The sequence below is a fragment of the Engystomops pustulosus genome, chromosome 6, assembly GCF_040894005.1.
Source record: "Engystomops pustulosus chromosome 6, aEngPut4.maternal, whole genome shotgun sequence".
Classification (NCBI taxonomy): domain Eukaryota; kingdom Metazoa; phylum Chordata; class Amphibia; order Anura; family Leptodactylidae; genus Engystomops; species Engystomops pustulosus.
This window is the reverse complement of record NC_092416.1, coordinates 76,152,315-76,175,939: the sequence shown is the minus strand read 5'-3', so window position 1 is coordinate 76,175,939 and position 23,625 is coordinate 76,152,315. Positions and strand designations below refer to the sequence as shown.

Sequence of the window (23,625 nt, the reverse complement as noted above, 5' to 3'; positions counted from 1 at the left end):
AGGATCATTTTGTGTTATGTTAGCCATGAAATGGATAAAGAGTTTATCCGAAATGCGTAGGCTACTAGCCTTAACTTATGTGACTACTCCATGTCAATTTATATGTACTGAAGATTCCTGCAATAAAGAATCTGTGTTTTTACCGTGCAAGTGGAGTTTCATATCTAAGAACCGGAATGTTTGAATGATCAAACAACAGTTGATAGAAAAGGCTGATATTTGACAAAATATGTGTTAAAATAACATCTATTTGGTAAGAAACAAGTTAATGTACAACTGTAAAGCACAAACAATTGCCTAACTCTGCACTAAGCAAAAATAAGCAATTCTCTAATTTACTATAATTGGCTATCTGCAGCTGTTTAGCAGCTAGCAGAGGCTTTACCTTGCTCCCCCAGGCTAATCTCCATTTGCCATGCTTTCTGGTTGGCACGGGAAACCGTATAGTACAGCTAGAGATGACAGGCTTGTTAAGAGGGGTTGAAGGACCTGTAGTGATGTTAAATATACCAGATATATCTCAGGATAGGAAGAAGCCAGCAGAATAATACAGGTAATAATACGTTGGTATTGCTATCAAAGGTTCTCCCCTGCTGTGCTCACACTATTTTTTAACTTTACAGTTATGATTTAAGTCTATGGAAATTGTGTACTTATGCTTCTAAATTAAGAACGTCCAGGGGAGATATTACTATCATTTCACATATTAGCAGAAAGGTGTAAGGTGCTGCTCCCTTCACTTGCTCACAAACATATTGGCTGTGTAGGGTCATATCATCTATGGAAAAGAATAAGCAATCCACCTGGTCTCCTTCCTCTTCATGCATCCCCTAGGGCTGCCCCGTTGCCTGGACTAGATTAATGGGCCTTAGATACCTTGGCTGAACTCCCTGTTTGGATGTGCTTTTCTAGGTTGAAATATGTATCAAAAATCCATCATCTTCTACTTGTTTTTATCAATTTGTGTTGTTGACTTAACAAATGACCGTTACATTAATAGGTTTTAGCTGCAGACAGAAACATCTCAGAGAAACAAGTACTGAGTTAATGGCATCACGTAAATCCACAGCCAGACTCCAGGTAGTGAGTTATCAGTGCATAAATGTCAGGACTTGATGTTCTAACTCATCACACACACATCCATATATCAGGCCTCTGCAAAGGGGCTAGCCGCATCACATCTCCTTACCATAAAATTGTGACTTTTTCATGCCTTTCAAGCCAAAAAGTGGTGTATTAGGCATGATAAATCTCTCCTCTGTTCCAATGTCTATGTATTATTATATAAATGCAACATCCCCCACCGGGGCCTAGCCTTTTCTTGGTGCCTGGAGGCAGACGGTGCCCAGAATAATGGAGTGGCTGGTGGTTGCGGCCTAGGGCATGCCGTTGTCATGGTGCTTGGTATGGGGACCGGAGGGCTGTCCTACAGCCTGGCAGGTCTCCAGCAGGTGGTTTTGCAAAAAATGATATAGAGGGAGAGGCTGATGTACTGGTTCTCCCTGGGGCAGCCCTTAGAGTCTGTAGTATGTGTCCCTGGTAGATGGATGAGGCGCCCTTGATGGTGATACAGCCATAGCGGGGACTAGACGGAGGCAATGTTGTGCATAAAAGTAACTTACAGTTCTTTATTCGAACCAGCGGTAACAACAGGCCAAACAATTCTGTACAAGTGCAGTACTGGAGTGATCTTGGAGAATGAACCTCAGGAGTTGGGTCAACATCCTGGATGCAGGGGCAGGCTGGGATGTAGCTGTGTCCAATGCTGGAAGCTGCAGCTTTGTCCTGTTTGTCCTGTTTTACTCTGTCTGTAGTTGCTGAGGCCTAGGAGCTTCTCATGTGGTGAGAGCTGGGCCTGAGAGATGTGCTCTCTCTGAAGTTTCTGGAACTCTCCCTCCTGTGTGGAGAGCTCGGTCTAAGACACATCTGCTTACTAGCAGAGCTGGGCCTGAAGAGATTGACTCCTCCCCTGACTAAGGGTTTAGTTAATCCCTGGTTAGGTGGTCTACTCCTCCAATCACACTCCCATTCACATTTAAGTGCATTGAGGAATTAGATGATAACAAGAAATAATGTTTAACCCTTGCCTATCCAGGCAGAATATACTGCTGCACAAACCTGAGTATATGTGTAGTGTCCTGCAGGGGAGCTCATCAGACTCACTACCTTGGGACACACACATATAAGGGGCTTATTCGCAACAACTCCTCTGCCTTGCATTGGCAGGGATGTTGCATAAACATTTAACAAGAATGGTTCAGTGGTGCCTTAGACCACCTGAATGTTTCCCAGTGTTTGTGTTTGTTTTGGGCCGGAATCATGGAGAGAGAGCTGGTAGGCCCGTTTAGGGTTCCTGAAGGTGTGAAAATGACTTTGGCATAGTACATAGAGTTTCCGACTGACCACTTTCTTCCATTGTACAAAGAGAAAAAGCAGACTTTCCAGAGCAAAATCATCTTCATCCATGACAATGCACCATCTCATGCTGCACAGATACCTCTGTATCATTGGCTGCTATGGGCATAAAAGGAGAGAATCTTATGGTGTGGCCACCATATTCCCCCATCAACCCCATAGAGAACCTTTGGAGTATCGTCAAGCAAAAGATCTCTAAGGGTGGGAGGCAGTTCACATCAAAACAGCAGCTCTGGCAGGCTATTATGACATCATGCAAAGACATTCAAGCAGAAACTCTCCAAAAACTCACAAGTTCAATGGATGCAAGAATCGTGAAGGTGATATCAGAGAAGGGTGCTATGTTACATGTAACTTGGCCTGTTATGATGTTTTGGATTGAAATAGCTTTTGATTTCAGTGGATGTCACCTCCTAATGCTGTATATTCAACAAATGATCATTATCAGTTCTTTACAACCTATAAAATGTTTGGGCGCTGCCATCTTGGCTTAGATCATTGAACTTGTGCGATAGTTAAATAGTTAGATAATGTAGATAGATAGATAGATAGATAGATAGATAGATAGATAGATAGATAGATAGATAGATAGAAAAGCGAGAATGGAAGGTAAAAATTACACATCTATAGATGGCAACTATTATGAGGGATGGATAGACAGATATAGAAGCTATAGATCGATGTATTGAAAGTGAAAGTAAAGTGTAATTTAAAAAAACGATTCTTAAAAAAAAAGGATACTAACTATCTATACTATCTTTCTACTTATCTATATAGCTTTTCTATCTATCTACTTACTGTAAAAAGTAGTAAAGTTCAAGTCCGCACAATTTGCAAGACCCCTTGGAGGCAGGGTGCAGAGACCACACAGGTCCTGGCTTGGTCCTTAGGTGAATAGAGAAAAGTGTCTTACACCGAAATGTTGCCACTTACTGCAATAAAGATCACCAACTTTTAAAAGCAGAATTTTGGAGTGCTGCCCGCTTTTTCCAAAATCCATTTACTTACTGTACCTATCTATCGACCTACCTACCTATCGATCGCTTACTGTACCTATCTATCGATCTACCAACCTACCTATCGATTTCTAAAAACCTATCTTCCTATTGATCTCTTATTTCTATTTGCCTAACTTTCTTTCTTTTATACCTCACATTTATCTATAATCTATCCATCATCTCTTTCTCTATTTATATATTAACTATTTGTCTATATCTGTCTATTTCTTCATCTAAAAAATGTAAAAACTGACACTTGCTATCTGTCCCATTGACTTCAATGTAAAAAAACGTAATATCATCTGTTATCCGGTCATTTTGGCACCATCTGTTTTGAATTTTTTTTTTTTTTAAGCAGAAAAAAAGTATTGCAAGCTCCATCTTTTTTTCCGTGAAAAAAAAACTGAAGCATAACGGATCACTGTACAACTGATGACAACGGATGGCATAAACATTTACAATTTCAATGGGATTTAAAACTGATCCATTCAATTTTTAGTTTTTACTTTTCTAGGCAGATACTAAAAACTGAAATCACAACCGTAGTGTGAACTGGGCCTAATAGAGATGTTAACAATCTATATTTTGTTGCAGTAATAATCCCATATCCACTTCGTTACTGTACAACATTACATCAAACTCTCTGGATAAATATTATTGATAATATTCACATCAGGTACAAGGACTAATGCTTGGATTTAAGATTAGTGCTAGCCTTAATGAAGGCCATGTGAAGTGGCCATTAGTGGTGTATTACTGGTGCTTGAGATTAAAACACTCTACAAATTAAGGCAACACATACAGCAAGTGTATTCCAATCTCTGCAAAACACAGAAAAGATGGGAATATGCAGGTCTTCTACCAGGTGATAGAAACAAACACAGCTGTCCTATGTTGATCGTTCAAACATCAGTAGTTACAAAATCCCCAAAATTCACTTTGCTACAAGGTTGCTGTAACTCCTATTAGTTTATTCTGAGTAACACAAAAAGTGGCAGCCATGTTTTCAACTTCTGACCACCTCAGAGAGTTGGAGGATTATTATCTCAGTTTGTTGAATAGTCCTTTAGGAATCACAGTATAACCCCAAATCGGTTAAACTGCAGGGATATGAAACCATCCAATAATGTAGCCTAGACCGTTATAAATGAATTTTTCCCCCAACACTGGAGGTCATTTATTAAGGGCCTGATTCACGTTTTCCCGACGTGTTACCCGAATATTTCCGATTTGCGCCAATTTCCCCAGAATTGCCACGGGATTTTGGCGCACGCGATCAGATTGTGGCTCATCGGCGCTGGCATGCACGCAACGGAAATGGGGGGCGTGGCCGAACGAAAACCCGACGGATTCGGAAAAACCGCCGCATTTTTTAAAAAAAGTGTCGCGGAGCTTGCACTTACCTTCACTAGGAATAGGCCGGTGAACTTGAGTGCGTTCCGATGCTCTTCAGCGCAGCAGCGCCACCTGGTGGATGTCGGAGGGACTGCCTTAATGAATCCCGACCGGACCCGAATCCACCGCAGAGAACGTGCCCCTGGATCGCGAATGGACCGGGTAAGGAAATCTGCCCCATCGTGTCTGTAGTACGGTTTCCTCTATGGTATCTCCTATGGAGAAAATTTGAACAACACAATTTTTATATATTTTTAAATCTTTTTCTTGCAAAAAATTGCATGGAACATGACGGATATTTTTTGATCATATAGTTTTACGCATACTGTTATTCTTACGTTTACTGGAATATTAAATTGTGCGGTATGTAAAAAGGACAGAAGGTACCATGCTGGAGTAACACCCCCCACACATTGGTTACATGTCTATCCACACTAAAGTTTATAATATTCCCCCATCCCCAGTGACTTCAAACATCATTAGATAAACTCCCTCCTATCTCATTACTTACATGTAAAGATGAGCGAGCACTAAAATGCTCGGGTACTCGTTATTCGAGACGAACTTTTCCCGATGCTCGAGTGCTCGTCTCGAATAACGAGCCCCATTGAAGTCAATGGGAGACTCGAGCATTTTTCAAGGGGACCAAGGCTCTGCACAGGGAAGCTTGGCCAAACACCTGGGAACCTCAGAAAAGGATGGAAACACCACGGAAATGGACAGGAAACAGCAGGGGCAGCATGCATGGATGCCTCTGAGGCTGCTTAATCGCACCATTATGCCAAAATTATGGGCAACAGCATGGCCATGACAGAGTGACAGAATGAAGCTAGATAGCATCTAAAACATCCAATAATTGACCCTGACACTATAGGGGACAGCATGCAGAGGCAGCGGCAGCAGGCTAGAGAGTGTCATGGCGACATACCCTAAATGGACTCAGGCTTCAAACCAATGGGTGGCAGAGAGGAACCAAAGGAGGTGAGCAAGAAGCGCTCAAATAATATCGGTACATGATAAAAGTTTGCCAGTATATTTTGTGGATTACACAGCAGGGTGGCGACAAAGTTAACATGGAAGCCATGAAAACAACCCAAAATTCTGCCTGACACAGCTCGTTTGATAAGGGGACCATGTATGGAGGCAGTGAACTAGTAGTAGATTAAAGGTGCTGCAGTTAAAACTTTGTTAGTTGGATCTTGGCATGGAGCTGGCGCTCCGCTGCCAGGCGAGCTTTCGCCAATCCAAGCCCCTGTCTCTAGGCTACTCCCCAAACAGCACTTCTAAGAACCTTTTGTATAAGATCAAGTGTAGTAGCGTTCTTATAAGTATGGGATATGGCGGGTGAGGGGAATGTAAACAGATGCGCAAGAAGCGCTGAAATAATATCGTTTAATCATAAAAGTTTGCCAGTATATTTTGTGGATAACACAGCAGGGTGGCGACAAAGTTAACAACTTTGATGTGGAATGCCCTGTAATAGCTCTTGGGCGGTGTGCCTTTTATCGCCTAGGCTCAGCAGTTTGAGCACCGCCTGCTGTCGCTTAGCGACGGCACTGCTGCTGTGCCTAGAGCTAGCGACTGATGGCGCCATGCCCACGGATGGTAATTCGGAGTAGGAGGAGGTGGAGGAGGGGTGGGAGGAGGAGGAGGTATAGTAGGCCTTTGAGACCTGGACCGAGGTAGGCCCCGCAATCCTCGGCGTCGGCAGTATATGACCAGCCCCAGGGTCAGACTCGGTCCCAGCCTCCACCAAGTTAAGTGTAGTAGCGTTCTTATAAGTCTGGGATATGGCGGGTGAGGGGAATGTAAACAGATGCGCAAGAAGCGCTGAAATAATATCGGTTAATCATAAAAGTTTGCCAGTATATTTTGTGGATAACACAGCAGGGTGGCGACAAAGTTAACAACTTTGATGTGGAATCCATGAAAACAACCCAAATTTCTGCCTGACACACCTCGTTTGATAAGGGGACGATGTATGGAGGCAGCTATATGGACGACTTTTGGAGGTAGCAATGGAGACAACGTGTGGAGGCTGCTATGGAGACAATTTAATTTGGATAGTGCCTGTATGTGGCAGTCCAAAAAAGTTTTCAAACCAGAGGAGCAGGTAGGTGGCCCTCCAGAAAAATGGAATAGATTGAGTGCCTGTATGTGGCAGTCCAAAAAAGTTTTCAAACCAGAGGAGCAGGTAGGTGGCCCTCCAGAAAAATGAAATAGATTGAGTGCCTGTATGTGGCAGTCCAAAAAAGTTTTCAAACCAGAGGAGCGGGTAGGTGGCCCTCCAGAAAAATGAAATAGATTGAGTGCCTGTATGTGGCAGTCCAAAATAGTTTTCAAACCAGAGGAGCAGGTAGGTGGCCCTCCAGAAAAATTGAATAGATTGAGTGCCTGTATGTGGCACTCCCAAAAATTGTTTAAAACAGAGGACCGGGTAGGTGGTACTATAGCTAGAGCCAGTGAGCCCTGTCAAAAAATAGCCAGTTTCCTCTGCTTTAGTGTACAAAGAGGAGGAGAAGGAGGAAAATGAGGAGGAGGAGTGCATAAATTATTCAGGTTGAGCTTCCTTCACCTGGTGGAGATTGGAAATTATGAGAAATCCAGGCTTTATTCATCTTAATAAGCGTCAGCCTGTCAGCGCTGTCAGTCGACAGGCGTGTACGCTTATCGGTGATGATGCCACCAGCTGCACTGAAAACCCGCTCGGACAAGACGCTAGCGGCAGGGCAGGCAAGAACCTGCAAGGCGTACAGCGCCAGTTCGTGCCACATGTCCAGCTTTGAAACCCAGTAGTTGTAGGGAGCTGTGTGATCATTTAGGACGATGGTATGGTCAGCTACGTACTCCCTCACCATCTTTCTGTAAAGATCAGCCCTACTCTGCCGAGACTGGGGACAGGTGACAGTGTCTTGCTGGGGTGACATAAAGCTGGCAAAAGCCTTGTAAAGCGTACCCTTGCCAGTGCTGGACAAGCTGCCTGCTCGCCTACTCTCCCTCGCTCCTTGTCCCGCAGAACTACGCACTCTGCCGCTAGCGCTGTCAGAAGGGAAATACTGTTTCAGCTTGTGCACCAGGGCCTGCTGGTATTCATGCATTCTCACACTCCTTTCCTCTCCAGGGATGAGAGTGGAAAGATTTTGCTTGTACCGTGGGTCCAGGAGAGTGAACACCCAGTAATCGGTGCTGGAATAAATTCTTTGAACGCGAGGGTCACGGGATAGGCAGCCTAGCATGAAATCTGCCATATGCACCAGAGTCCCAACGCGCAAGAATTCACTCCCCTCACTGGCCTGACTGCCCATTTCCTCCTCCTCCAACTCCTCCAACTCCTCTTCTTCTGCCCATACACACTGAACAGTGAAGGTCTGAGCAATGCTCCCCTCTTGTGTCTTGCCAACATTCTCCTCCTCTTCCTCCTCATCCTCCTCCACCTCCTCCGATATGCGCTGAGAAACAGACCTGAGGGTGCTTTGGCTATCAACAAGGGAATCTTCTTCCCCCGTCTCTTGTGACGAGCGCAAAGCTTCCGACTTCATGCTGATCAGAGAGTTTTTCAACAGGCCAAGCAGCGGGATGGTGAGGCTGATGATGGCGGCATCGCCACTGACCATCTGTGTTGACTCCTCAAAGTTACTCAGCACCTGACAGATATCAGACATCCACGTCCACTCCTCATTGTAGACTTGAGGAAGCTGACTGACCTGACTACCAGTTCTGGTGGAAGTTGACATCTGGCAGTCTACAATCGCTCTGCGCTGCTGGTAAACTCTGGATAACATGGTTAATGTTGAATTCCACCTCGTGGGCACGTCGCACAACAGTCAGTGAGCGGGCAGTTGGAGGCGGCGCTGCGCTGCCCTGAGAGTGGCAGCATCTGTGCTGGACTTCCTGAAATGCGCACAGATGCGGCGCACCTTCGTGAGCAAATCTGACAGATTGGGGTATGTCTTGAGGAAACGCTGAACTATCAGATTTAACACATGGGCCAGGCATGGCACATGTGTCAGTCTGCCGAGTTGCAGAGCCGCCACCAGGTTACGGCCGTTGTCACACACAACCATGCCTGGCTTCAGGTTCAGCGGTGCCAGCCACAGATCAGTCTGCGCCGTGATGCCCTGTAATAGTTCTTGGGCGGTGTGCCTTTTATCGCCTAGGCTCAGCAGTTTGAGCACCGCCTGCTGTCGCTTAGCGATGGCACTGCTGCTGTGCCTAGAGCTAGCGACTGATGGCGCCATGCCCACGGATGGTAGTTCGGAGGAGGAGGTGGAGGAGGGGTGGGAGGAGGAGGAGGCATAGTAGGCCTTTGAGACCTGGACCGAGGTAGGCCCCGCAATCCTCGGCGTCGGCAGTATATGACCAGCCCCAGGGTCAGACTCGGTCCCAGCCTCCACCAAGTTAACCCAATGTGCCGTCAGCGATATATAGTGGCCCTGCCCGGCAGCACTCGTCCACGTGTCCGTGGTCAGGTGGACCTTGTCAGAAACGGCGTTGGTCAGGGCACGGATGATGTTGTCTGACACGTGCTGGTGCAGGGCTGGGACGGCACATCGGGAAAAGTAGTGGCGGCTGGGGACCGAATACCGAGGGGCGGCCGCCGCCATGAGGTTGCGAAAGGCCTCGGTCTCTACTAGCCTATAGGGCAGCATCTCCAGGCTAAGCAATCTGGAGATGTGGACATTAAGGGCTTGGGTGTGCGGGTGGGTTGCACTATATTTTCTTTTCCGCTCCAGCGTCTGGGGTATGGAGAGCTGAACGCTGGTGGATGCTGTGGAGGATCGTGGAGGCGACGATGGGGTTTTTGTGCCAGGGTCCTGGGCAGGGGGCTGACTATCAGCTGACACAGGGGAAGGAGCAGTGGTGTGCACGGCCGGAGGTGAACGGGCTTGGTGCCACTGATTCGGGTGTTTAGCATTCATATGCCTGCGCATACTGGTGGTAGTTAAGCTAGTAGTGGTGGAACCCCTGCTGATCCTGGTTTGGCAAAGGTTGCACACCACAGTCCGTCGGTCATCCGGTGTTTCCTTAAAGAACCTCCAGACTTCTGAAAATCTAGCCCTCGCCGCGGGAGCCCTTGCCACGGGAGCTTCACTATGTGACACATTTGGCGCTGATGCACCTGCTCTGGCCCTGCCTCTCCGTCTGGCCCCACCACTGCCTCTTCCAACCTGTTCTGCTATAGGACTCTCCTCCGTCTCAGAAGCACTGTGTTCACCCGGCCTCTCAACCCAGCTTGGGTCTGTCACCTCATCATCCTCCGATCCCTCAGTCTGCTCCCCCCTCGGACTTCCTGCCCTGACAACAACTTCACCACTGTCTGACAACCGTGTCTCCTCATCGTCGGACACCTCTTTACACACTTCTTCCACTACGTCAAGAAGGTCATCATCACCCACAGACTGCGACTGGTGGAAAACCTGGGCATCGGAAAATTGCTCAGCAGCAACCGGACAAGTGGTTTGTGACTGTGGGAAGGGTCCAGAAAACAGTTCCTCAGAGTATGCCGGTTCAAATGCCAAATTTTCCTGGGAGGGGGCAGACTGGGGGGGAGGAGGCTGAGGTGCAGGAGCTGGAGGAGTGCCGATTTCGGTGACATGGGTGGACTGCGTGGAAGACTGACTGGTGGACAAATTGCTCGAAGCATTGTCGGCAATCCACGACATCACCTGTTTGCACTGTTCTGGCCTCAACAGTGCTCTACCACGAGTCCCAGTAACTTCAGACATGATGAACCTAGGGAGTGTAGCTCTGCGGCGTTCCCCTGCTCCCTCATCAGCAGGTGGTGTCTCACCACACCCAGGACCACGGCCTCTGACCCCTGCAGTAGATGGACGCCCACGTCCCCGCCCTCGTCCTCGTCCTCTACCCCTAGCCCTCGGGTTAAACATTTTGAAAATGAAAGTTATATAACTTTAATTGTGTTTTTTAGTTTTTAAAACCAAACAATGCTATCCTATTGCTATGGCTATTTTCTAGCCAAGTATGAAAGCACACTGATGAGATGACGCTGAGTTATGAAAAAATAAACGTAAAATAAAAAGAAACTGGTAGACTGTGCCTAATTGAAATCCAACCCCTAATAAATTTTCCCACTTCGGTCTTTGCGATGGATATGTGCGTCACTAAGCGCTAAACACAGCGGTCGCAAGTCTCACTCCAAATTCCTCACAATTGGCTAGTATATGCACTGCAGCAAGGACAGCCACCAGCAGATCAACCAGAAATAAAATATATATAACGCTATTGTAGGCGTAAGTAAGCCGTTTGGATTCTCCTTTGGCTATTTTCTAGCCAAGTATGAAAGCACACTGATGAGATGACGCTGAGTTATGAAAAAATAAACGTAAAATAAAAAGAAACTGGCAGACTGTGCCTAATTAAAATCCAACCCCTAATAAAATTTTCCCACTTCGGTCTTTGCGATGGATATGTGCGTCACTAAGCGCTAAACACAGCGGTCGCAAGTCTCACTCCAAATTCCTCACAATTGGCTAGTATATGCACTGCAGCAAGGACAGCCACCAGCAGATCAACCAGAAATAAAATATATATAACGCTATTGTAGGCGTAAGTAAGCCGTTTGGATTCTCCTTTGGCTATTTTCTAGCCAAGTATGAAAGCACACTGATGAGATGACGCTGAGTTATGAAAAAATAAACGTAAAATAAAAAGAAACTGGCAGACTGTGCCTAATTGAAATCCAACCCCTAATAAATTTTCCCACTTCGGTCTTTGCGATGGATATGTGCGTCACTAAGCGCTAAACACAGCGGTCGCAAGTCTCACTCCAAATTCCTCACAATTGGCTAGTATATGCACTGCAGCAAGGACAGCCACCAGCAGATCAACCAGAAATAAAATATATATAACGCTATTGTAGGCGTAAGTAAGCCGTTTGGATTCTCCTTTGGCTATTTTCTAGCCAAGTATGAAAGCACACTGATGAGATGACGCTGAGTTATGAAAAAATAAACGTAAAATAAAAAGAAACTGGCAGACTGTGCCTAATTGAAATCCAACCCCTAATAAATTTTCCCACTTCGGTCTTTGCGATGGATATGTGCGTCACTAAGCGCTAAACACAGCGGTCGCAAGTCTCACTCCAAATTCCTCACAATTGGCTAGTATATGCACTGCAGCAAGGACAGCCACCAGCAGATCAACCAGAAATAAAATATATATAACGCTATTGTAGGCGTAAGTAAGCCGTTTGGATTCTCCTTTGGCTATTTTCTAGCCAAGTATGAAAGCACACTGATGAGATGACGCTGAGTTATGAAAAAATAAACGTAAAATAAAAAGAAACTGGCAGACTGTGCCTAATTGAAATCAAACCCCTAATAAATTTTCCCACTTTGGTGTTTGAGGTGGATATGTGTGTCACTAAGAGCTAAACACAACGGTAGCAAGTCCCCCTGCAAATTCCTCACAATATGGTACTAGCTGCACTACTAGTGCCAGCAAGCCCAGCCACAAGCAAACAAAAAAAAAAAAGTATAACGTTATTGTAGCCCTAAGAAGGGCTGTTGGGTTCTTGTTGAATCACTCCTGCCTAACAGTAATCTACTAGCACCCTAACGCTGTCCCTGACCAGCAGCAGCTCTCTCCCTAGCGGCATCCAGACACAGAATGATCCGAGCAGCGCGGGCAGCGGCTAGTCTATCCCAGGGTCACCTGATCTGGCCAGCCAACCACTGCTATCGACGTGTAAGGGTACCACGTCATGCTGGGTGGAGTGCAGAGTCTCCTGGCTTGTGATTGGCTCTGTTTCTGGCCGCCAAAAAGCAAAACGGCGGGAGCTGCCATTTTCTCGAGCGGGCGAAGTATTCGTCCGAGCAACGAGCAGTTTCGAGTACGCTAATGCTCGAACGAGCATCAAGCTCGGACGAGTATGTTCGCTCATCTCTACTTACATGATTTGCTTCTTTTTTTAAAACTTTTTTTTGAGCAGGTAAATTGTCAGCCCCTCTGGACATAACACTGCTCATCAACTGCTGTTTGCTACATTCTACAATGTAGTAGCCAGTACAGTGTATGCACTTGTCATAAATTATATTGTTGTATGTTGTACCCTCAATTTTTACGTAATATATGATTTACCTATTAAAAAATAGTATATATAGCCCTTACTAATTACCCATATTTTATATATAGCCCCTCCAATGAAGTATGTTTACATACGTATATAAATTCCCTGCTAGTTAATGATGCTATATTTAATATTGTCCCTAATTATTCAATTCTATACTTATTTCCATCTACCGTAATCAGTTATTTAATACACAATCCCTCTGATAATTAAAAAAAAGTCCCAATTTTTATAGTGTCCTAATAAATAACTATATGTAATCCTGTCCAAATTTCAGTATTAATTTACATTTAACAGCCTTTAAATTTCTATAAAAGGCCTTCACTTTACATAGTGACAAATATGGTGTCGCGAAATGATTTATTCTTATATAGGCGAACAGATTTGAGGGCACTATATGTAAATTAATACTTTTGGAGGACACTATATGTAAATGAATACTTTTACACATATATAATTTATGTAAATAAATACTTTTGGGAAGTGACTTTATGTAAATAAATACCTTGGAGCAACTATATATAAAATACACTTTACAGTATTTATACACATTGCTCACCTGAGGTATTTGTTTACATATATGCCCTGCAAAGTATTGATTTACATATGTCCCCCAAACTTTTTACATACATTTTCCCCATTTTTTTCTGTTGCTGAACTGAGAATAAAATAAAACATTGATGCAATACATAATACATAAAAAAAATTCATGAATAAAAGGGAACTGACCGTGTTTCTGCATACAATGTATAGGCCAGAGGTGCACGATAGTTTTCTTAGACTAAAATGCTGTAGGGAGCATAAGTATCGTGGGGATATACTAACCTATTATTGGGGTTGTAGACAGGTGGCATAAATACAGCTCTAAGCCCCCATGTACTATATAGAGGGTGTAAATAATTATTATAGGGGGCTGTATGTAGTTATTATAGGGGGACGGTATATAGTTATTATAGGGGGCTGTATATAGTTATTATAGGGAGGCTTTATATAGTTATAACAGGGGGTGTATATAGTTATTATAGGGGGCTGTATATAGTTGTTATAGGGGGACTGTATGTAGTTATTATAAGGGGTGTATATAGTTATTATAGGAATGTACACTCACCGGCCACTTTATTAGATACACCTGTCCAACTGCTCGTTAACACTTAATTTATAATCAGCCAATCACATGGCGGCAACTCAGTGCATTTAGGCATGTAGACATGGTCAAGACAATCTCCTGCAGTTCAAACCGAGCATCAGTATGGGGAAGAAAGGTGATTTGAGTACTTTTGAACGTGGCATGGTTGTTGGTGCCAGAAGGGCTGGTCTGAGTATTTCAGAAACTGCTGATCTACTGGGATTTTCACGCACAACAATCTCTAGGGTTTACAGAGAATGGTCCGAAAAAGAAAAAACATCCAGTGAGTGACAGTTCTGTGGGCGGAAATTCCTTGTTGATGCCAGAGGTCAGAGGAGAATGGGCAGACTGGTTCCAGCTGATACAGTGACTCAAATCGCCAACCGTTACAACCAAGGTAGGCAGAAGAGCATCTCTGAACACACAGTACGTCGAACTTTGAGGCAGATGGGCTACAGCAGCAGAAGACCACACCAGGTGCCACTCCTTTCAGCTAAGATCAGGAAACTGAGGCTACAATTTGCACAAGCTCATCGAAATTGGACAGTAGAAGATTGAAAAAACGTTGCCTGGTCTGATGAGTCTCGATTTCTGCTGCGACATTCGGATGGTAGGGTCAGAATTTGGCGTCAACAACATGAAAGCATGGATCCATCCTGCTTTGTATCAACGGTTCAGGCTGGTGGTGGTGGTGTCATGGTGTGGGGAATATTTTCTTGGCACTCTTTGGGCACTTTGGTACCAATTGAGCATCGTTGCAATGCCACAGCCTCGTGGTAGAGCACTGTTGAGGCCAGAACAGTGCGAACAGGTGATGTCGTGGATTGCCGACAACGCTTCGAGCAATTTGTCCACCAGTCAGTCTTCCACGCAGTCCACCCATGTCACCGAAATCGGCACTCCTCCAGCTCCTGCACCTCAGCCTCCTCCCCCCCAGTCTGCCCCCTCCCAGGAAAATTTGGCATTTGAACCGGCATACTCTGAGGAACTGTTTTCTGGACCCTTCCCGCAGTCACAAACCACTTGTCCGGTTGCTGCTGAGCAATTTTCCGATGCCCAGGTTTTCCACCAGTCGCAGTCTGTGGGTGATGATGACCTTCTTGACGTAGTGGAAGAAGTGTGTAAAGAGGTGTCCGACGATGAGGAGACATGGTTGTCAGACAGTGGTGAAGTTGTTGTCAGGGCAGGAAGTCCGAGGGGGGAGCAGACTGAGGGATCGGAGGATGATGAGGTGACAGACCCAAGCTGGGTTGAGAGGCCGGGTGAACACAGTGCTTCTGAGACGGAGGAGAGTCCTATAGCAGAACAGGTTGGAAGAGGCAGTGGTGGGGCCAGACAGAGAGGCAGGGCCAGAGCAGGTGCATCAGCGCCAAATGTGTCACATAGTGAAGCTCCCGTGGCGAGGGCTCCCGCGGCGAGGGCTAGATTTTCAGAAGTCTGGAGGTTCTTTAAGGAAACACCGGATGACCGACGGACTGTGGTGTGCAACCTTTGCCAAACCAGGATCAGCAGGGGTTCCACCACTACTAGCTTAACTACCACCAGTATGCGCAGGCATATGAATGCTAAACACCCGAATCAGTGGCACCAAGCCCGTTCACCTCCGGCCGTGCACACCACTGCTCCTTCCTCCTTTCTCCTTCAGCTGATAGTCAGCCCCCTGCCCAGGACCCTGGCACAAAAACCCCATCGTCGCCTCCACGATCCTCCACAGCATCCACCAGCGTTCAGCTCTCCAAACCCCAGACGCTGGAGCGGAAAAGAAAATATAGTGCAACCCACCCGCACGCCCAAGCCCTTAATGTCCACATCTCCAGATTGCTTAGCCTGGAGATGCTGCCCTATAGGCTAGTAGAGACCGAGGCCTTTCGCAACCTCATGGCGGCGGCCGCCCCTCGGTATTCGGTCCCCAGCCGCCACTACTTTTCCCGATGTGCCGTCCCAGCCCTGCACCAGCACGTGTCAGACAACATCATCCGTGCCCTGACCAACGCCGTTTCTGACAAGGTCCACCTGACCACGGACACGTGGACGAGTGCTGCCGGGCAGGGCCACTATATATCGCTGACGGCACATTGGGTTAACTTGGTGGAGGCTGGGACCGAGTCTGACCCTGGGGCTGGTCATATACTGCCGACGCCGAGGATTGCGGGGCCTACCTCGGTCCAGGTCTCAAAGGCCTACTATGCCTCCTCCTCCTCCCACCCCTCCTCCACCTCCTCCTCCGAACTACCATCCGTGGGCATGGCGCCATCAGTCGCTAGCTCTAGGCACAGCAGCAGTGCCGTCGCTAAGCGACAGCAGGCGGTGCTCAAACTGCAGAGCCTAGGCGATAAAAGGCACACCGCCCAAGAACTATTACAGGGCATCACGGCGCAGACTGATCTGTGGCTGGCACCGCTGAACCTGAAGCCAGGCATGGTTGAGTGTGACAACGGCCGTAACCTGGTGGCGGCTCTGCAACTCGGCAGACTGACACATGTGCCATGCCTGGCCCATGTGTTAAATCTGATAGTTCAGCGTTTCCTCAAGACATACCCCAATCTGTCAGATTTGCTCACGAAGGTGCGCCGCATCTGTGCACATTTCAGGAAGTCCAGCACAGATGCTGCCACTCTCAGGGCAGCGCAGCGCCGCCTCCAACTGCCCGCTCACCGACTGTTGTGCGACGTGCCCACGAGGTGGAATTCAACATTAACCATGTTATCCAGAGTTTACCAGCAGCGCAGAGCGATTGTAGACTGCCAGATGTCAACTTCCACCAGAACTGGTAGTCAGGTCAGTCAGCTTCCTCAAGTCTACAATGAGGAGTGGACGTGGATGTCTGATATCTGTCAGGTGCTGAGTAACTTTGAGGAGTCAACACAGATGGTCAGTGGCGATGCCGCCATCATCAGCCTCACCATCCCGCTGCTTGGCCTGTTGAAAAACTCTCTGATCAGCATGAAGTCGGAAGCTTTGCGCTCGTCACAAGAGACGGGGGAAGAAGATTCCCTTGTTGATAGCCAAAGCACCCTCAGGTCTGTTTCTCAGCGCATATCGGAGGAGGTGGAGGAGGATGAGGAGGAAGAGGAGGAGAATGTTGGCGAGACACAAGAGGGGAGCATTGCTCAGACCTTCACTGTTCAGCGTGTATGGGCAGAAGAAGAGGAGTTGGAGGAGTTGGAGGAGGAGGAAATGGGCAGTCAGGCCAGTGAGGGGAGTGAATTCTTGCGCGTTGGGACGCTGGCGCATATGGCAGATTTCATGCTAGGCTGCCTATCCCGTGACCCTCGCGTTCAAAGAATTTATTCCAGCACCGATTACTGGGTATTCACTCTCCTGGACCCACGGTACAAGCAAAATCTTTCCACTCTCATCCCTGGAGAGGAAAGGAGTGTGAGAATGCATGAATACCAGCAGGCCCTGGTGCACAAGCTGAAACAGTATTTCCCTTCTGACAGCGCTAGCGGCAGAGTGCGTAGTTCTGCGGGACAAGTAGCGAGGGAGAGTAGGCGAGCAGGCAGCTTGTCCAGCACTGGCAAGGGTACGCTTTACAAGGCTTTTGCCAGCTTTATGTCACCCCAGCAAGACACTGTCACCTGTCCCCAGTCTCGGCAGAGTAGGGCTGATCTTTACAGAAAGATGGTGAGGGAGTACGTAGCTGACCATACCATCGTCCTAAATGATCACACAGCTCCCTACAACTACTGGGTTTCAAAGCTGGACATGTGGCACGAACTGGCGCTGTACGCCTTGGAGGTTCTTGCCTGCCCTGCCGCTAGCGTCTTGTCCGAGCGGGTTTTCAGTGCAGCTGGTGGCATCATCACCGATAAGCGTACACGCCTGTCGACTGACAGCGCTGACAGGCTGACGCTTATTAAGATGAATAAAGCCTGGATTTCTCATAATTTCCAATCTCCACCAGGTGAAGGAAGCTCAACCTGAATAATTTATGCACTCCTCCTCCTCCTCATTTTCCTCCTTCTCCTCCTCTTTGTACACTAAAGCAGAGGAAACTGGCTATTTTTTGACAGGGCCCACTGGCTCTAGGTATAGTACTTTATGCATTTAATTTTTCTGGAGGACCACCTACCCGGTCCTCTGTTTTAAACAATTTTTGGGAGTGCCACATACAGGCACTCAATCTATTCAATTTTTCTGGAGGGCCACCTACCTGCTCCTCTGGTTTGAAAACTTTTTTGGACTGCCACATACAGGCACTCAATCTATTTCATTTTTCTGGAGGGCCACCTACCTGCTCCTCTGGTTTGAAAACTTTTTTGGACTGCCACATACAGGCACTATCCAAATTAAATTGTCTCCATAGCAGCCTCCACACGTTGTCTCCATTGCTACCTCCAAAAGTCGTCCATATAGCTGCCTCCATACATCGTCCCCTTATCAAACGAGGTGTGTCAGGCAGAAATTTGGGTTGTTTTCATGGATTCCACATCAAAGTTGTTAACTTTGTCGCCACCCTGCTGTGTTATCCACAAAATATACTGGCAAACTTTTATGATTAACCGATATTATTTCAGCGCTTCTTGCGCATCTGTTTACATTCCCCTCACCCGCCATATCCCAAACTTATAAGAACGCTACTACACTTAACTTGGTGGAGGCTGGGACCGAGTCTGACCCTGGGGCTGGTCATATACTGCCGACGCCGAGGATTGCGGGGCCTACCTCGGTCCAGGTCTCAAAGGCCTACTATACCTCCTCCTCCTCCCACCCCTCCTCCACCTCCTCCTCCTCCGAATTACCATCCGTGGGCATGGCGCCATCAGTCGGTAGCTCTAGGCACAGCAGCAGTGCCGTCGCTAAGCGACAGCAGGCGGTGCTCAAACTGCTGAGCCTAGGCGATAAAAGGCACACCGCCCAAGAGCTATTACAGGGCATTCCACATCAAAGTTGTTAACTTTGTCGCCACCCTGCTGTGTTATCCACAAAATATACTGGCAAACTTTTATGATTAACCGATATTATTTCAGCGCTTCTTGCGCATCTGTTTACATTCCCCTCACCCGCCATATCCCAAACTTATAAGAACGCTACTACACTTGATCTTATACAAAAGGTTCTTAGAAGTGCTGTTTGGGGAGTAGCCTAGAGACAGGGGCTTGGATTGGCGAAAGCTCGCATGGCAGCGGAGCGCCAGCTCCATGCCAAGATCCAACTAACATAGTTTTAACTGCAGCACCTTTAATCTACTACTAGTTCACTGCCTCCATACATGGTCCCCTTATCAAACGAGCTGTGTCAGGCAGAATTTTGGGTTGTTTTCATGGCTTCCATGTTAACTTTGTCGCCACCCTGCTGTGTAATCCACAAAATATACTGGCAAACTTTTATCATGTACCGATATTATTTGAGCGCTTCTTGCTCACCTCCTTTGGTTCCTCTCTGCCACCCATTGGTTTGAAGCATGAGTCCATTTAGGGTATGTCGCCATGACACTCTTTAGCCTGCTGCCGCTGCCTCTGCATGCTGTCCCCTATAGTGTCAGGGTCAATTATTGGATGTTTTAGATGCTATCTAGCTTCATTCTGTCACTCTGTCATGGCCATGCTGTTGCCCATAATTTTGGCATAATGGTGCGATTAAGCAGCCTCAGAGGCATCCATGCATGCTGCCCCTGCTGTTTCCTGTCCATTTCCGTGGTGTTTCCATCCTTTTCTGAGGTTCCCAGGTGTTTGGCCAAGCTTCCCTGTGCAGAGCCTTGGTCCCCTTGAAAAATGCTCGAGTCTCCCATTGACTTCAATGGGGCTCGTTATTCGAGACGAGCACTCGAGCATCGGGAAAAGTTCGTCTCGAATAACGAGTACCCGAGCATTTTAGTGCTCGCTCATCTCTAGTTATGAAACATTCCTGAAAGATTGTGTCTCCAATCTGATAACTTTCAGTGATACAGAATAAGACTGGTTTGAAGCAGACAATGCATACGTATCCAAAGTTTGCTCAGTAGGTCATTAACCCCTTAATGACCGCCCTATTGGGATTCTATGGGGGTAATATACAATTTTTCATCAAACACCATCACAAAAATTTTTCTAAAAACTGATAAAAAAAGTTACGTTCCCTAATACCATATGACTGAAAAAAACAACTCTTTACACAAAAAATAAGCCCTCAACCAGATCTGACAACAGAAAAATACAGAAGTTATAACCCTGAGAAGTTGTCGATGTGATTTCCTCCAATATTGGTTTTGCTCAGTAAAATTGAGCAAAGATAAGAAAACCTATATAAATGAGGTATCACCGTAATCGTAGTGAACCAGAGAATAAAGATAAAATATTATTTTTACGTTACGTTGAGCGGGGGAAAAAATTGCTTAAAATCCAAAATAAAAATTGATGATTTTGTTTGTGTCGCCCTTGAAATAGTTAATAAAATCTCACGAATAAGCTGTAGACCCCAAAAAATAATTATCTATGCATTGTATCTCATCCCACAAATAATAAGACCTCATATGTTCACATTACCAAAAAAAATTTATTTTATAGTTTTTATAATGTGACAATACAAATCTGCTGTGAATGGCGCTGCTTTCATTCTATGCCCGACCATGCACTCATACAGCAGTTTACCACCACATATGAGGTATCGCTACAGTCGGGAGAAATTGGGAATCAAACATTGCAGAGCATTTCATCGGTTAATTTATTATGAAACTGTCAGTTTTGGCCTAAATGATTTTCCAAAAAAATTCAAGAGTTTCTAAATCGCAGGTCCATATTGTTTTAAGCCATGTGAAACACTTAGGGTTAATGGACTTAATAGAAGTTGTTTTACATACGTTAAGGGGTGAAGTTTCTATAATGGGGTAATTCATGGGGTTTTACTATTATTTAGGCCTTTGGAAGCTGAGTTACCCCTCAAAATGTTTTGGAGATTTTCATGAAAATGAGAAAAATCACACCTAAAGTTCTGCGCCTCATAACATCCTAGAAAAATGACAGGACGCATAAAATATAATTTCAACATAAAGCAGACATTCCATAAATGTTAATTATCAAGCTTTTTGGGTAGTTTTACTTCCTGTCTGGAAAGCAGAACATTTCAAACTTGGAAAATGAAGAATTTTTACGAACAAGTTTTGCCAAATTTTCCCTTTTTTTCAGACCGTAACGCAAAACTTATCACTTAAATTTTAAAACTAACATGTAGTACAATGTTTTACGAGAAAACATTCTCAAAATCTCCTAGATATGTTAAAGTGTTGCGAAGTTATAACCAATTATCGTGACACAGAGCAGAATTGGAAATTCGAGTCTGGTCATTAAGCTGAAAACTAGTGTCGGTGATAAGGGGTTAAGAAATAAATGGTAGGACTGCAGGGACTTGTAAACTAAGCCCAAAATATTCAGGCTCTTGACCCGGAAATTTTAAATCCTCGCAAAAACAAACCAGCCATCAAGGGACACTACACCATGTTTCTTGTTGAGGGTATGTGGGGGGGGGGGGGCACAGCATTTATTTTTAGAGAAACAATTAATTAATTAACAAATAGAAAAAATGCTAAAATCATGCCCATCCGGGCCCTTCGCTTCTTCTGAGCAAGAACCTTTCACCCGAATGGCGTCAGACGTCATGTGGGCACCTGCATGTCGCCTTCAGTCATGTGAAAAATAATGCCAATGCTGTGACATCTGAAGGGAAGACAGAAAGAACAGCTGGAAACCTGTAAACGAAAATTAACCTAAGGGCAGGGTGGGTTGGTTGACTTCTCGCCGCTCGGTCCTGACGGCAGAAGGAAAGAGGCCCCTCTACGTGTCCCCAAAGCTTTTAAAACCACGGGGTGGGCCCCAATAAGCCTGCCCAATCCAGCCCCTTTTTGGGACCGCCTAAAGAAGGGGCCAATTGCCTTTTTAGCCACCTTCTGCACCATCACCGTAAATCCCCTACAGTCCCCAGCCCCTTCTCTATGCGATTTGGGGCTAATGATGACTTCTTACTGAGTTTAGATAATGGGTGTTTCAGATTTATGTCCCCAGCGGAACTACCTGTGAAAAAGGTTATCCAGCAACATGGAGGCGAATAAGAACTATAAAAATCATACCTATTGATCCCAATACAGAACACCATCTCCAACGGTTTAACAAACTCAAGGAAAGAGTTTCTTGTTTACAATGAGGGGCTGTGAACACCTCCCTCAGTTTGCTTTAAATGTATCATGTCAAGATTATTCTCTTTGTGCTAAACAATGTAGACTCCAGACTGATATCTGAATCTTGCAGCAAACAAAACAGGAGAAAGATATTTGCTGCTGATGCATTTCGTTTACAAATGCTAAAAAGTATTTTAGTCAGAAAATTAACCAGCTAAACTACTAGCACCCTCTGGTAGGGTATGAAATGTCCTTTCTTGAATTTCCTCTTTACCTATAAAAAATATGCCCTAAAGTCATGTGGAAATTAGCAGAGAAGAGTCAGATGTTGCCTGAGATGAGTCAAGTTCAGAGGTTGCAGGGGGAGTGACATTTCAGATTCTCCTATCTTCAGTTCTTTAAATATGCTTTTGGTGTCATATTAATTATAAGAATGTCATGTTTTACATTTCATCAGGCTTAGACATTTCAACAGAATTATAGATTTAGACAGCTAAAAACATAGGACATGAGAGGTGCAGATAAAAATCCGATGCCCATCTCTTTCTAACGGTATGTATCTCTGACAAAATATAACTCTTCTCTGCTCATTTTCATATACCTTTGGAGGAAATTCAGAGGGAATTCTAGAAAGAACATTTTATGTATAGCATAAGAGGGTTAGTAAAATATCATCAGGAATCAAACAAAAAAATGTATTATAAAATTGCAGAATATTTGAAGACAAATTGATTAAGCCTCAATTTTATAGGACCAAACATTGGCCATGTAATTTTATTGCCATTGCTATTTCTACAAGCAGGTCTATGGGGCAGGGTGGGCGACTGCCTAGAGCACCACCCAGTGGAGGCAACTTGGGATGCCAGCAACTGCTCACCTCCCCAGGACAAAATGAAATAAACTCAGTACTAACCTTTTGGCGCTCCACGGGACTCCTCTTCTCCCTGATATTCGACAGAAGCACAGGCAGAGCCAGTTCTGTTCTCTCTGGCCACACACACTATGATGCAGCAGTGTCGTTGCATTATGACTTCATAGTGTGCGGGCAGAAGACGAGCATCAGGGAGCTCCGGTAGGTGAGTACTGAGTTTATTTTTCATGTATCTGCTTTTTAACTGAGAAATAAAGTTGGAATATAAGTATTTTTACCAAAAGCGGGAGCTGGAGTTTTTTCTTCTCATGTTTCATACTTACTTGGACAGTGTGCTGGCTACCTATATACTGGGGAGCAGTGTGCTGGGTACCTATACACTGGATGGACACTGTGCTGGATACCTATATACTGGAGGAAGTGTGCTGGCTACCTATTTACTGGGGGAGAAATGTGTTGGCTACTTATACACTGGGAAGCAGTGTGCTGGATACCTATATATTGGGGGCAGTGTGCTGGATACCGATATACTGGGGGCAGTGCACTGGGCTACCTATATACTAGCTCAGTGTGTTGGATTCCTATATACTGGGGAGCAGTGTGCTGGGTACCTATACACTGGGTGGACAGTGTGCTGGA

The 23,625-nt window shown here is 45.7% G+C and overlaps 1 long non-coding RNA gene across 1 annotated transcript; it reads right to left on the bottom strand.

The window, feature by feature from the left end:
* Positions 1-398: 398 nt before the first annotated feature.
* On the bottom strand, positions 399-23,081 carry LOC140065787 (uncharacterized). Its single transcript, XR_011848045.1, has 4 exons — positions 23,029-23,081; positions 4,817-5,023; positions 3,214-3,300; positions 399-489 (listed from the first exon to the last, which is right to left on the bottom strand). It is a non-coding gene; the product is annotated as an uncharacterized lncRNA (long non-coding RNA).
* Between the last annotated feature and the right edge of the window lie 544 nt (positions 23,082-23,625).